Below are 17,003 nucleotides of genomic sequence, written 5' to 3'. Positions count from 1 at the left end.
GTAGTAGTTTGCTTTGATTCCTTTACTCCTTATCATTTTGTATCTATTATCTGGTTTTGGTCTATGGTTACATGAGGCTTCCATAATATATTTTATATTTATCAGCTAAAAATAGATGATTATGACACCTTCCATTACTTAAGAAAGATCCACCTATTTACCTGCCCCCCCAGATTATGTTGATGTCCCAACTTATATTTATAAATGTTACATTAAAATAATATTGGATGGGTTGCCATTCCCTTCTCCAGGGGATCTTCCTGACCCAAGAATCGAACCTGTGTCTCTCACATCTCCTGCATTAGTAGGCAGGTTCTTTACCACTGGCACCACCTGGGAAGCCCCATATATTAAGCATCTATATTGTTATATTTATAAAAGTTATATTAACATACTGTTTCAGCTACAGTTACTTTCATTCAACACTGTTGTCTTTAAGCTATATGCTAGATAGCAAAGTGATTTATACACCACTGCTGAAATATTGAGTATTTTGAATATGACTATATGTATTCACCTTTACCAGTATTATATTTCAGTATGTTTTCATTTTAATTTGTTTCAGTTTGAAGAACTTTCTTTAGCATTTCTTGTAGGGCAGGTCTGTGTTCTCAGATACTCAGTTGTGTCCGACTCTGCGACCCCATGAACTGTAGCCTGCCAGGCTCCTCTGTACAAGGGATTTCCCAGGTAAGAACACTCATGTGGGTTGCCATTTCTTCCTCCAGGGGGTGTTCCTGACCCAGGGATCAAACCCATGTCTCAGGTCTCCTGCATTGGCAGGCAGATTTTTTATCTGTGAGCCACCTGGGAAGCAGGTCTATAATGGTGATTAAATTCCCTCATGCTTTGGTTTGGTCTTGACCTTGCCTTCACTTTTGGGTGACAGATTTGGGTTGCCTAAGTGCTTTGAATATATTCCCACTGTCTGTAGGCCTGTAAGGTCTCTGCTGAAAGCTTTGCAGTTCTATCAAAATTCCCTGGATATGATTTTCTCTCGCTGCTTTCACTGTCCTGACTTTGATTTTTGAGAGGTTGATTATAATGTGTCTTAGCGAGGATCTCTTTGGGTGTTATCTCTGCGCTTCCTTTACCTAGATGGCCATCTCGTCCCCCAGATTTGGGACTTTTTCAGCCAATATTTCTCTGAATAAGATTTCGTCCCTTTATCCCTTCTCTGTTCTAAGACTCCAAAGTGAAGATGTTCTTTTGATCATGTCCCACATAGTTCATGTCTGTATTCTTCACTCTTATTTATTTTAATTGGAGGTTGATTACTTTACAATATTGTATTGGTTTTGCCATACATCAACATGAGTCCACCACAGGTATACACGTGCCCATCCTGAACCCCCCTCCCGGTACCATCCCTCTGGGTCGTCTCAGTGCACCAGCCCCAAGCATCCAGTATCATGCATCAAACCTGGACTGGCGATTCATTTCATATATATTATACATGTTTCAATGCCATTCTCCCAAATCAGTTCTTTCATTCTAATTTCAAAAATGGGATTCTTGCTTAAGTTGTTAATCATTTCGGCTACTTTTAGGATCTCCTCATTAAACTGTGGCAAGGACTATTTCTGTAATGCTTACCACTTATGATCAAGGGAATTTTAAGGTGCTTTCATACATATAACTATTTATGATTTATAATATTTATATTTGGTTTTGATGGGGGAAAAATGAGGACTGTAGTATTATTGGATAGTGGTAGCAATATCTAATGATGAAAAAATTTTAAGTCAAGAAATATCTGAGGGGCTGCCTCAGGGACCACCTTTGTTTAATATCATTATCAGATCTTGGGAAAGTGTGGTAAGCATTACAGAAGATACTAAATAGAGAGACTGAACACCAAGAAAATGTGTGAGATAAAAATACATATCTTATATATGTGTGTCTGTATATTTTTCAGTAGTAATTTGAGTGCCTGTTTTGTACAAATATGAATGTATTAATATTTTAAAAAAAAAACTTATATAAAGGATAGGTGTTAGAGGTCAATCAACCCAGCTCCTAAATGCCTTACTGCACTAAGTAAAAATTTTACAATTAAACCCAGTTCCTTTAAATACATAAATGTACTTCTATGCAAAATGTTTGTTGTTGTGATTTGTAAGCTCAGGTTCAACTGAAAAAGAGGCTTGGAAAAAAAACAAAAGCTTAATAATGATGGATGCTTACTTCTCTCTCCTATTTTTGGCAGCCCATAGTCCTCAGAGATCCAAGCCTCTTTTTTTTTTTTTACAAGCCTCTTTTCACTGTGTCTTTCGACTGATTCAGAATGGCTGCTGGGTGGAATAGCAAATGTTTATCTTATTTTTCTTTATAAAGTTATTACTAGTCTTAAAAAAAAAGAACTCCTGCCCATCAAGAGACACCAAAAAGAGAGTAAGATGACAAGCCACAGGCTGGATAATGATACTTAGAATGCATACATCCAAGAAAAGAATTGAATCTAGAACATACTGTATACAAAGAACAGGTGCTTCACTAAAGAGGATATTCAAATGGCCAATAAACATAAAAAGAAAATATTATTAGTCAGCTGGAAAATGCCAGTTACTAGCATGATGAAACACCATCACCTACCAAAATGACTGAAATGAAAAAGAGTGCTAACCATAAAGGTTGGTGAGGATATAAAGCAGTTGGAATACTTGTAAACTCCTGGTAGAACCATACATTGGGACAATCAGTTTGATGTCGATTTCTTCGGAAGTGCCCGCTGAAACTAACAGTTGCTCACCTTGTGCCCCAGCAATTCCACCCCTCCTTACATGGCCAAGAGAAATGAGTGCATTTTGTTCACAAAAGAAGGGAAGTGGTCGGATAAGGCTTCACAGCATCACCTTAGGCTTGGTCTCTGAAGATGGGCAGATGTTCTCCAGGCAGACAGGCATCAGGAGTAGCATGGCTTGTTTGGGAATGACGGGAGTTCCAAATGACTAGAGCATACAGATGGCAATTCTAGGAAGACCCAAGGCTCGACGGAGTAGACAGGTTCTTGTAGAGCTTGCTGGTGAGTCTCTTCTGCCGAGAAACAGGGTCAGGTTTGTATTTAGAAAGGTCATTCGGAGAGGTGTGTGGGGTGGAGCTGGGAAGGCTATGTAACCATTGGCAGGAAGCCTGTCCAGGTGGATAGCTATCACTTTGCTGCCATTTTGCCAGTTTGGTAAAATGGTATACATTATCTTGTCTTTCATTTTATAAAGAAAAGAATTAGTATGTTGCCCTGACAGTCTGAAAACCTTACAGTTCCATAATAACAAAGAGGATAAAAACAGACAAGTAACTGTCCAGCAAAGACTTGGTTAAACCACCATCCTATATGGCCTGCTGCTGCTGAGTCGCTTCAGTCATGTCCGACTCTGTGCGACCCCATAGACGCCAGCCCACCAGGCTCCGCTGTCCCTGGGATTCTCCAGGCAAGAACACTGGAGTGGGTTGCCATTTCCTTCTCCAATGCGTGAAAGTGAAGTCACTCAGTCATGTCCGACCCTCAGCAACCCCCATGGACTGCAACCTTCCAGGCTCCTCTGTCCATGGGATTTTCCAGGCAAGAATACTGGAGTGGGTTGCCATTGCCTTCTCCCCTATATGGCCTAGAATCTCTGAACATTTTCAAACTTTCAACCTAGAAATGTCACTGATTTGACAAAATGTACACAGATTAGGCTTCCCCGGTGGCTCGGTCGGTAAAGAGTCTGCCTGCAGTGCCAGAGACCCGGGTTCGATCCCTAGGTCAGGAAGACCCCCTGGAGAAGGAAATGGCAAAAGTCTCCAGTGTTCCTGCTTGGGCACTCTCATGGACAGAGGAGCCTGGAGGGCTACAGTCCACGGGGTTGCAAGAAGTCGGACACGACTGAGCGACTAACCTACACAGATTACTTTGAGAGTGAATCTTGCCTGGGTCCTCCCCTTCTCTTTCTACTAACCATTCAAAAAAGACAACCCAGGGTTCTGGTTCAAGATGGTGACACAGGAGGAGCCTCAACTCCCCTCCTGCATGGACACAGCAAACCTCCAGCTACAGATGGAACAACCTCTTCTAAAACTAGCAGAGCAACTCTTGCAAAGCAGGTAGGAGAGGCTGAGACACAGTATCCCCAGGACCCACAATCAGAGGGGCTCTTACAGCTCCCAACCTGTCCCTGAGGAGCAAAGGGTTTGAATCTCAGCTTTTAAGGCCCCCACCTGAAAGTGAAGTCGCTCAGTCGTGTCCAACTCTGCAACCCCATGGACTGTAGCCTACCAGGCTCCTTTGTCCATGGGGTTCTCCAGGCAAGAACACTGGAGTGGGTTGCCATTTCCTTCACCTGGCTCCCACCTGAGAGACAAGTTATCCCTAACTCTGAGAACCTCTAGCTTTGAAAGCCACTGGGGCTTGTGTCCAGGAAACCCAGAAGGTGATAGAATTCTTAAAGGGCTGAGGCAGAATCACCCATTCTAGGGCCCAGAGAAGAGGCAGCCAACTAAAACATACCAAGGCTTTCTGTGCAACAGGTCAATTTGTTTATCTTAAAGCTTCAGCCCAAGAGGCAGGCATCTAATTTAACACATGTGCAGGGGCGGGAAGGTGCTATCTTTCACGCCAAGTCACTGGCATCTAGAAAGAGCTTAAGCACTCGTCTTGTGCCCTGCTTTTTGCAGTTGCCACCCAGAGGAATCCCTTGGTTGCCTGGCTCTGGTGGACAGCAGAGCTTACACTCACGGGTCCCACAGGACTGTCACAAGTCAAGACGTCTTAACTGTCTAACCTCAGGGAACAGCAGAGAAGCAGCAAGAGAATCAAAAGTCCCAATCCTCCTATACAGGAAGCCTCTTAACTTACCTTCATAGCTGTGGCCTGTGAGCCAGGCTTCTCTCTCACTCACACACACACACAGAGGATGACTGCAGTCCTCTGCAAAGACCCGGGAAGCTGGCAACTGTCATCTTCATGCTTTCTGTCTTCCCAGTTCCAAATCGCCGCAATCTCTGAGAAAGGAGCTCTTATAAATATCTGGTGACCCAGCTTTTGTGGCTACCACCCTGAGGATACATCCTCTGATAGCCTGGCTCTTGTGGCCAGTGAGGCTTATGTTCACAGGCTCAGTGGGACAGTAGCAAAGAAATAGTTCCTAACACATTATTGACACACATTAATACATCTTTGTTACCCAAACATTGTCAAATGGAGATGTAGCAATACATTTTCAGAGGGTGATACAATTAATGTCACCATGTGACACCATCAAGGGTCCAGTTCATTTACAACTGACGACTGCTGTGTCATTCACATTTTGTTCTGTTAGGTCTTTGTTCCAACCACGTGTATATTATAAACATGAATTTATCAGTGAGTTTCATGCAGATACCTTCTCTAATTTCCGAGGAACATATATACTGGTATGCCAAAAGATGGTAGTTCTACAGAATATAGTTCTAACTGTCTGAATATTAGACCAACAAAAAGATGAACAAACCTTAGTGACTGATACTGATATGAAAAGTGAAAATGAAACTCACCATGCTGGAGAATATTCCTTTGCTTCTACAAAAGAGTGCGTTGAAGAGCACAGCTCACAAAAATTAGAAGGATTTACAGGTATGTCAGGTGTGACTAGTGAATGTAATAACCCCCGAAGTGTTAGTTAAGTAACAGAGTTAGTTTTAAAGAGGCAAAAATAAAAATTGCTGGCCACAGGCCTTAGCTTCTGCAAAAAACCCCTGGTCAATAAGGACTTAACTAGCTATCACCCCAGAGCTCAGTACAGAGGGAGCAGACAGATTATCCCCTCTGGGACACTGACAGGTCTAGGAACACCCTCCCTTCTTGGAACCACTAAGAATAAAATAGGCTCCGTAAACAAACACAACCAACTAGGGCAGGGTTGAACAATAATTTTATTTTTTACATGAGGTTGCTACTTCAGACTAGGAGCAGTGGCTGTTTTCTCTAGTGCCTACACACACCAACACGGAAAGTCAAAGAAAATAAACAGAAGAATATGCTGCAAATGGAAGAAGATAAAAATCTCAGAAAAAGACCTTAATGATACAGAGATAAGTTATTTACCTCATGATGAGTTCAAAACACTGGTCATAAAGATGCTCATGAGTTCAGAACACGGGATGCACAAAGTGAGACCTGCAACAAAAGAAAGAAAATATAAGAAAGTGGCAATAAAAGTCACAGAGCTGAAAAATATAACAATTGCAGAGAAAAATACACTAGAGGGGTTTAGCAAGGGGCTGGTGGTAGAGAACCTGCCTGCCAATGCGGGAGATGTAAGAGACGCAGGTTCAATTCCTGGGTTGGGAAGATCCCCTGGAGGAGGGCACGGCAACCCATTCCAGTATTCTTGCCTGGAGAATCCCATGGACAGAGGAGCCTGGCGGGAGGCAGTCCATCGGGTGATGCTGTCAGACACGACTGAAGCAACTGGACAACAAGAACTTCAGAATGCTTTCAAACTTAGCAATTTAAAACAGACTTATAAGTTGTTTTTTGTAAGCCTCGTGGTACCTTAAAGCAAAAACCCATTTGAAGAAACACACACACAAAATATAAAGAGAAGAAAATCTAAGCATGCTAATGCAAGATATCAAATTTCAAAGGAGGAGCAAGAAAAGAAGAGAAATTACAAAACAGCCAGAAAACAATGAACAGAATGACAATAAGACTAAATGGACTGAATGTGCCAATCAGAAGAGTAGCTGAATAGATATAAAAAAGCAAGATACGTCTATATGTTGCCTATAAGATACTTACTTCAGATGTAAGGATACACACGGATTGAAAGTGAAGGAATGGTAAAAGATAGACTAATTAGAGACAAGGTTATTTTATAATGATAAAGGGACTACAAAAGGATACAACATTTGAGACGAGCTATGCAACCCAACATTGTTTAGTCACTAAGTCATGTCTGACTGGGACCCCATGGATTGTAGCCCACCAGGCTCCTCTGTCCATGGGAGTTCCCAGGCAAGAATACTGGAGTAGGTATCCAGTTCCTTCTCCAGGGGATCTTCATGATCCAGGGATCGAACTCGCATCCCCTGTGTTGGCAGGCTGGATCTTTACCACTGAGCCAGCAGGGAAGCCCACAACCCAACAGAGGAGCACCTAAATATATAAAGCAAATATTAACAAACGTAAAGAAATGACATTACCGTATTAATAGGGGACTTTAGTACTCCACATTCAACAATGGATAGATCAGACAGAAAACAGAGTACACATTCTTCTCAAGCACACATGGAATTATTCTCCAAGATAGATCATGCTACTGCTGCTGCTGCTAAGTCGCTTCAGTCGTGTCCGACTCTGTGCAACCCCACAGACGGCAGCCCATTGGGCTGTGCCGTCCCTGGGATTCTCCAGGCAAGAACACTGGAGTGGGTTGCCATTTCCTTTTCCAGTGCATGAAAGTGAAAAGTGAAAGTGAAGTCGCTCAGTCGAGTCCAACTCTTAGCAACTCCATGGGCTGCAGCCTACCAGGCTCCTCCATCCATGGAGTTTCCAGGCAAGAGTACTGGAGTGCATATGTTAGGTCAAAAAAAGGTCTAAGTCAATTTAAGATGATTTAAAATGTATCTTTTCCATCCACAATATTATGAACCTAGAAACTAATTATAAGAAAACCAGAAAATTCATAAGTATGTGAAGACTAAGCAACATGCTGCTGAACAACCAATGGGTCAAAGAAGTAAGCAAAAGAGAAATAAATACCTTCAGTTTAGTTGCTCAGTCGCGTCCGACTCTGCGACCCCATGAATCGCAGGACACCAGGCCTCCCTGTCCCTCACCAACTCCCAGAGTTCACTCAAACTCACATCCATCGAGTCCGTGATGCCATCCAGCCATCTCATCCTCTGTCGTCCCCTTCTCCTCCTGCCCCCAATCCCTCCAAGCATCAGAGTCTTCCAAAGAGTCAGCTCTTCGCATGAGGTGGCCAAAGTATTGGAATTTCAGCTTTAGCATCAGTCCTTCCAAAGAAATCCCAGGGCTGATCTCCTTCAGAATGGACTGGTTGGATCTCCTTGCAGTCCAAGGGACTCTCAAGAGTCTTCTCCAACACCACAGTTCAAAAGCATCAATTCTTCGTCGCTCAGCTTTCTTCACAGTCTAACTCTCACATCCATACATGACCACTGGAAAAACCATAGCCTTGACTAGACGGAGCATTGTTGGCAATGCCTCTGCTTTTGAATATACTATCTAGGTTGGTCACAACTTTTCTTCCACAGAGTAAGCGTCTTTTAATTTCATGGCTGCAATCACCATCTGCAGTGATTTTGGAGCCCAAAAAAATAAAGTCTGACACTTTCCCCATCTATTTCCCATGAAGTGATGGGACCAGATGCCATGATCTTAGTTGAGCTTAGTTGAATGTTGAGCTTTAAGCCAACTTTTTCACTCTCCTCTTTCACTTTCATCAAGAGGCTTTTTAGTTCCTCTTCACTTTCTGCCATAAGGGTGGTGGTATCTGTATATCTGAGGTTATTGATATTTCTCCCGGCAATTTTGATTCCAGCTTGTGCTTCTTCAAGGCTGTATATTGTCACCCTGCTTATTTAACTTCTATGCAGAGTACATTATAAGAAACGCTGGGCTGGAAGAAGCACAAGCTGGAATCAAGAATCAGTCTGTTGTTCCATGTCCAGTTCTAACTGTTGCCTCCAGACCTGCATATAGGTTTCTCAAGAGGCAGGTCAGGTGGTCTGGTATTCCCATCTCTTTCAGAATTTTCCACAGTTATAAATAAAAATGGAAATACAACATGCCAGACTTATGGGATATAGCAAAAGAAGTCCTAACAAAAAAGATCTTAAAAAAAATAAATAAAACCTATCTTTATACCTCAAGTAGTTAGTAGAAGAACAAAGAAGCTCAAATTTAATGGAAAGAAGAAGATAAAGATCACAGTAGATATAAATAAAAAGACAAAAATAGAAAAGATCAGTAAATCTAAGCCAGTTCACTGAAAAGAGAACAAAATTGACAAACCTTTGCTAGACTCACTAAGAAAAGGACAGGACTCAAATCAGAAAGGAAAGAAGAACGGTTAAAATGAATAACACAGAAACACAAAGCCTCATGAAACAGAACTATGAACAATTAGATGCCAACAAATTCAATAGCCTAGAAGAAATGGATATATTCCAAGGCACATTCAATCCACCAAGGCTGAATCACAAGACAAAATCTATGGCTGATTACTAGTAAGGAGATTGAATTGGTAACCAAAAACCTCCAAACAAAAAGAAGTCCAGGGTCAGATGGCTTCCCTGGTGAATTCTATGAAACATTTAAAGAAAAAATTAATACCAGTCCTTCCCAAGCTCTTGCCCCAAAAAAGAGGGGAGGGGACTCTTCCAAAACCGTTTTATAAGGCCAGAATTACCCTGACACCAATCATCTAGATAAGAAACCATAAGAAAATTACAGGTCAATGTCCCTGATGCACAGAGATGCAAAAATCCTCAATAAAATATTAGCAAACTAATAATATTAGCAAACTATAATTCAACAATATTAGCAAACTATAATTCAACAATACATTAAAAGAATTGTACAACATATTCAAGTGGGATTTATTCCGGAAGTGCAAGAGTGGTTTAACATCTGCAGATCAATTAGTGTGATACATTATCAGAATGAAAGATAAAACCATAATCAATAGATGCAGAAAAAGCATGTGACAAAATTCAACATTTATGGAAAACTTTCAACATATTGGGTATACAGGGAACATATCTCAACATAAAGCCACATATGACAAACCAACAGCTAACATTACACTCAGTGGTGAAAAGCTGAAAGCTTTACCTCTATGATTAGAAACAAAATAAGGATTCCAACTTTCATCACTTTTACTCAATGTAGTATTGCAAGTTCTAGACAGGGCAATTGGGCAAGAAAAAGGTATAAAAGCCATCCAAATTAGAAAGAAGTAAGTATTCCAGGAACTCATTTATGGCCAAAGGATAGTAACGTTTGTCATGCAATGTCAATGAAACACCATATTTTGTTGCCATCAATTTACTATGATGTTTTATTAAAATATAATCATGTTATGTTTTTATGAAAAGGAAGTAAAACCTGTCACTACTTGCAGATGAAATGCTGTTTTATAGAGAAAAATCCAAAACCCTGTGCTAGAAAACTATTTGAACTAAAAACTTCAGTAAAGTTGCAGGATACAAAAATATTAAAAATCTGTTGTGTTTCTACACACTAATAGCAAACTATCAGACAAAGAAATTAAAAAAAAAACACAGTTGACAACTGCATCAAAAGAATAAAATAATTAGGAGTAAATTTATACAAGAAGGCCAATGACATGTGTACATTGAAAACTGTAAGACTTTGGAGGGAGGATTCAACATGATGGAGAAGCAGGACATGGAGCTTATCTCTTCCCACAAATTCATCAAAAACACATCTACAAGTGGAATGATTTACACAGAACATCTACTGAACACTGGTAGAAAACCTCAGACTTCTGGAAGGCCAAGATAATCTCCACATAACCAGGCAAGGCAAAAGAAAAGAGAGGGGGAGGCAAGGAAGGAGGAGGATGTAGAGAGTTCATCTCTCCCTGCAACAGTTCTAGTGGACCATCTGCTGAATGCTAGCAGAGGACCTCAGACACCTAAAAGGACAAGAGAGATCCCCTTGTAACCAGATAAGACAAAAGAAGGAAGAAGGGAAAAGGAGGAGGAAAGAAAGCAGGACAGGACCTGAACTCTTGGTAGGGAGCTGAAGGTGAGGCGAGGGTCTCGCATCTGGGGAAGCCCCATCCGAGGCAGGGAGATAATCTGGCACAGAAGGGGAGCTTCAGGGGCCCAGAGGAGGGCTCAGCAACAGGTCTGTGACCGGCAGGACAGGGGGACCACCAGAAAGAAATAGAAAATGTGAATACCAATCACAAGTACTGAAACTGTGATTTTAAAAATTTCTTCCAACAAATACAAGTCCAGAACCAGATGGCTTCACAGGTGAATCCTATCAAACATTTAGAGATGAGCTAACACCTACCTTTCTGAAACTCTTCCAGAAAACTGCAGAGGGAGGAATACTCCAAGCTCATTCTATGAGGCCACCATCATCCTGATATCAAAAGCAGACAGAGATACAACCATAAAAGAAAATTACAGACAAATATTATAATGATTATAGACACAAAAATCTTTAACAAAATAATAGTAAGTAGAATCCAGAAACACATTAAAAGGATCATACACCATGATCAAGTGGGATTTATCCCAGGGATAAAAGAAATCAGTATATGCAAAATCAGCTAATGTGACACACCACATTACAAATTGAAGAATAAACACCACACAATCATCTCATTAGATTCATAAAAAGCTTTTGACAAAATTCAATACCCATTTATGATTTGAAAAATTCTTCAGAAAGTGGGCTTAGAGGGAACAATGGCAACCCACTCCAGTACTCTTGCCTGGAAAATCCCATGGACGAAGGAGCCTGGTAGGCTGCAGTCCATTTGGTGGCTAAGAGTCGGGCACAACTGAGTGACTTCACTTTCACTTTTCACTTTCCTGCATTGGAGAAGGAAATGGCAACCCACTCCAGTGTTCTTGCCTGGAGAATCTCAGGGACGGCAGAGCCTGGTGGGCTGTGGTCTATGGGGTCACACAGAGTTGGACACGACTGAAGCGACTTAGCAGCAGCAACAGGGAATATACAACAAACTCATAACAAACATTATTCTCAAGGTGAATATCTGGAAGCGTTTTCTCTAAAATCAGGAACAAGACAAGGATGTTCACTCTCACCACAGTTATTCAACATAGTTTTTGGAATCATAGCCATGGCAATCAGAGAAGAAAAGAAAGAAGAGAACTCTGTATTGGTAAAGAAGTAAAGCTGTCGCTGTTTGCAGATGACATGATACTATACATAGAAAACCCTAAAAATGCCAACAGAAAAACCACTCAGAAGGCTCCTCTGTCCAGGGAATTCTCCAGGCAAGAATACTGGAGTGAGTAGCCACTGGAGTCTACCCACTCCAAATTAGCAATGGAGTGGGTAGCCACTCCCTTCTCTAGGGGATCTTTCCAATCCAGGGATTGACCCTGGGTCTCTTACATTTTTGGCAGTTTCTTTATCTGAGCCTCTAGGGAAGCCCTGAAAAAGACTAGAGCTCATCACTGAATTTAGTAAAGCTGAAGGATTAAAAATTAATTGACAGAAATCTCTTAACATTCCTATACACTAACAGCAAAAGATCGGAAAGAGCAATTAAGGAAACAATCCCATTTACCATTGCAACAAAAAGAATTAAATATCTAGGAATAAACCTCCCTGGGTCAGGAAGATCCCCTGGAGAAGGAAATGGCAACCACTCCAGTATTCTTGCCTAGAGAGTCCCATGGACAGAGGAGCCTGGCAGGCTAGTCTATGGGGTCACAAAAAGACACAGTTGAGCCACTAACACGTTCACTTTCAAGGAGGCAAGAGACCTGCATTCAGAGAACTATAAGATAGTATGAAAGAAATCAAAGGTGAAACAAATAAATGGAGAGATTCCCATGTTCTTGGATTGGAAGAATCAATATAGTGAAAATGGCTATACTACCCAAAGCAATCTAGAGATCTGATGCAAATTCTGTCAAATTACCAATGGCATTTTTCACAGAATTGGGACAAAAAAATTACAATATGTATGGAAACACAAGCTGAAGAAGCTCTAATGCTTCGGCTCATTGGAAAAGACCCCCATGCTGGGAAAGATGGAAGGCAGGAGGAGAAGGGAGCAACAAAGGATGAGATGGTTGGATGGCATCATCAACTCAATGGACATATGTTTGAACAAACTCTGGGAGATAGTGAAGGACAGGGAAGCCTGGCGTGCTGTAGTCCATGGGGTCACAAAGAGTTGACACAGCTGAGCGACTGAACAGCAACAGCAAATGGAAACACAAATGACCCTGAATAGCCTAAGCTATCTCGAGAAAGAAAAAGGAACTGGAGGAATCAGGCTCTCTGACTTCCTATATTACAAAGCTATGATAAGACGGTAAAGCATCTGCCTGCAATGCGGGAGACCTGGGTTCGATTCTTGGGTCGGGAAGATCCCCTGGAGAAGGAAATGGCAATCCACTCCAGCACTCTTGCCTGGGAAATCCCATGGACGGAGGAGCCTGATAGGCTACAGTCCATGGGGTTGCAAAGAGTTGGACACGACTGAGCTACTTCACTCACTCACGATAATCCAGTATGGGTTTGTACCGGCACGAAAACAGAAATATAGATCAATGGGACAGGATAGAAAGTGTATAAATAAACCCATGCCTCCAGCTATGAGAAAAGGGAAGACTATACAGTGGAGGAAAAACAGTCTCTTCAATAATTGTTGCTGGAAAAACTGGACCACTATATGTAAAATAATTAAATTAGAACACTCCCTAATACCACACACAAAACTCAACTCAGAATGGATTAAAGACCTAAATGTAAGGCCAGGTACTATTAAACTCTTCGAGGAAAGCATAAGCAGAACGCTCTTTGACATAAATTGCAGTAAGATCTTTTTTGATCCACCTCCTAGAATAATGAAAATAAAAACAAACATAAATAAGTGGGACCTAATTAAACATAAAAACCTTGCACAAAAAAGGAAACCATAAACATAAATGAAAAGACAACCCTCAGAATGGGAAAAAATATCTGCAAATGAAGCAACCAACAAGAGATTAATCTTCAGAAATATAGAGGGAGCACATGCAACTCAATGCCAAAATACAAAAAAATGGGCAGAAGGTCTAAATAGACATGTTTCCAAAGAAGACATACAGATGGCCAAAGAGCACATGAAAAGATGCTCAACATCACTAATTATTAGAGAAATGCAAGTCAGAACTACAATGAGGTATCACTTGACACTGGTCAGAATAGCCATCATCAAAATGTCTACAAACAATAAATGCTGGAGAAAGTGGGGAGAAAAGGAAACCCTTCTACATTGTTAGTGAGTATATATTAATAAGTTGGTACAACCATTATAGAACAGTATGGAGTTTCATTAAAAAAACTGAAATTTGATCCAGCAAACCCACTCTTGAGCATATACCCAGAGAATACCATAGTTCAAAAAGATACATATGCCCTAATGTTCATTGCAGCACTATTTACAATATCCAAGACATGGAAGCCATCTAAATGTCCATCAACAGATGAATAAAGAAGTTATGGTAGCCTCTTCCCTGGCTGGAACCATGAAGGGTGCAGAAGAGAAAAAGAAGGTCCCTGCTGTGCCAGAAACTCTTAAGAAAAAGTGAAAGAATTTCGCAGAGCTTAAGATCTAGTGCCTGGGAAAGAAGTTTGCCCAAAAGATGCTTTGAAAGGGAAGGAGGAAGCTTATCTATGAAAAAGTTAAGCATTACCACAAGGAATACAGGCAGGTGTACAGAACTGAAATTTGAATGGCTAGGATGGCACAAAAAGCCGGCAACTTTTATGTACCTGCAGAACCTAAATTGGCATTTGTCATCAGGATCAAAGGTATCAAAGGTGTGAGCCCAGAGGTTCGAAAAGTGCTACAGTTCCTTCATCTCCAGCAGATCTTCAATGGGACCTTCGTGAAGCTCAGAAAGGCTTCAGTTAACATGCTGAGAATTGTGGAGCCATACATTGCATGAAGTGAAGTGAAGTGAAGTCGCTCAGTCATGTCTGACTCTTTGCGACCCCATGGACTGTAGCCTACTGGGCTTCTCCATCCATGGGATTTTCTAGGCAAGAATACTGGAGTGGGTTGCCATTTCCTTCTCAGGGTCCCCAAATCTGAAGTCCATAAATGAATTGATCAATAAGTGTGGTTATGGCAAAATCAACAGGAAGCAAATTGCCCTGAAAGATAACACATTGATTGCTCGATCTCTTGGGAAATATGACATCATCTGCATGGAGGATCTGATTCATGAGATCTATATTGTTGGAAAACTTTTCAAAGAAGCAAACAACTTCCTGTGGCCCTTTAAATTGTCTTCTCCACAAGGTGGAATGAAGAAAAAGACCATCCATTTTGTAGAAGGTGGAGATGCTGGCAAAAGGGAAGACCAGACCAACAGGCTTATTAGAAGGATGAACTAAGGTGTCTACCAGGATCATTTTTGTAATATGGTCAATTAATAAACAATTGGGAAAAAAAGAAGTTATGGTACATACATACAATGGAATATTATTCAGCTGTAAGAAAAAAATGACATAATTCCATGTGCAGCATAATACTAAATGAAGTCAGAGAAAGACAAATATCGTATGATACCACTGACATATGGAATCTAAAAAACAAAAAGATACAAATGAAACTATAATACAGAAACAGACGCACAGACTTTGAAAGCAGCCTCATGATTGCGGGGGAGGGGGGCGTGGGGGGGGTCAGTAGGAGGACATTGGAAGGAAAAATAAAATAGGAGTTTGGGATTAACATATACACACTACTATATATTAATATAAAATAGATAACCAGCAAGAACCTGCTGAATAGTACAGGGAACTCTACTTAATATTCTGTAATAACCTATGTGGGAATAGAATCTGAAAAAGAATGAATATATGTATAACTGAATCACTTTGCTATACACCTTAAACTAACACAACATTGTAAATCAACTCTACTTCAGTATAAAATAAAAATTAAAGAAAAAAGAAAAACAAAAGAGGAAACTATACTACATTGATGAAGGAAATTAAAGACACAAATGAGTGGAAAGATATTGCATGCTCAGTTTTTCCAGTGGTCATGTATGGATGTGAGAGTTGGACTGTGAAGAAAGCTGAGCACCGAAGAATTGAGGCTTTTGAACTGTGGTGTTGGAGAAGACTCTTGAGAGTCCCTTGGACTGCAAGGAGATCCAACCAGTCCATTCTGAAGGAGATCAGTCCTGGGTGTTCTTTGGAAGGAATGATGCTAAAGCTGAAACTCCAGTACTTTGGCCACCTCATGTGAAGAGTTGACTCATTGGAAAAGACTCTGATGCTGGGAGGGATTGAGGGGCAGGAGTTGAAGGGGACGACCGAGGATGAGATGGCTGGATGGCATCACTGACTCGATGGACGCGAGTCTGGGTGAACTCCGGGAGTTGGTGATGGACAGGGAGGCCTGGCGTGCTGCGATTCATGGGGTCACAAAGAGTCGGACACGACTGAGTGACTGAACTGAACTAAACTGGAAGAATCAATATTAAAAAAAAAAAAAGTCCATACTACCCAAAGTAATCCTCAGAATCAATGTAATCCTATCAAAATCTCAATGGTGTTTTTCACAGAAATAGAATAAACAATCCTAAAATTTGTATGGCACCATGAAAGACCTCGAATAGCCAAAGCAATCTTGATAAATGAGAACAAAGCTGGAGACATCATGCCTCCTGATTTCAAACTATCACTACAAAACTATGCAAATCAAAACAGTATGATATTGGCATAAAAACAGACATATTGATCAATGGAGTAGCATAGCAATCCCAGAAATAAACCCAGGCACATATGGTCAATTAATTCATGACAAAGGACCCAATAATATACAATGGGGAAAGGACAGTCTCTTCAATAAAAGATTCTGGGAAAAATTGGACAGCCACTTGCAAAATAATTTAACTGAACCACTGTCTTCCACCATACACAAAAATGAACTCAAGTGGATAAAAGAACTGAACCTAAGACCTGAAACCATAAAACTCCTAGAAGTAAACGTAGGCAGTAAGCTCCTTCAGAGTGATCTTGGTGATGATAATTTGCATTTGACACCAAAATGAAAGGCAACAAAAGCAAAAAATAAACAAATGGGGCTACATCAAGCTAAAAATCTTCTGTACAGCAAAGGAACCATCAACAAAATGAAAAGGTCACTTTCCAAATGGAAGAAAATATTTGCAAATCATATATCTCATAAGGGGTTAATATCTTAAAAAACTATAAAGAATTCATACAACTCAATAGTAAAAAAAGCAAACAGTTCAATTAAACATTGGGC

At 40.8% G+C, this 17,003-nt stretch overlaps 1 protein-coding gene and 1 pseudogene across 1 annotated transcript in view; both read left to right on the top strand.

The window, feature by feature from the left end:
• FAM124A (family with sequence similarity 124 member A) overlaps positions 1–17,003 on the top strand; it is a 121,105-nt gene that overhangs the window by 86,622 nt on the left and 17,480 nt on the right. The gene's annotated exons all lie outside the window — the stretch shown is intronic.
• On the top strand, positions 14,242–15,115 carry LOC102189412 (annotated as a pseudogene).

Source organism: Capra hircus, chromosome 12 (genome assembly GCF_001704415.2).
Source record: "Capra hircus breed San Clemente chromosome 12, ASM170441v1, whole genome shotgun sequence".
Classification (NCBI taxonomy): Eukaryota; Metazoa; Chordata; class Mammalia; order Artiodactyla; family Bovidae; genus Capra; species Capra hircus.
This window is presented reverse-complemented; position numbering and strand designations above follow the sequence as displayed.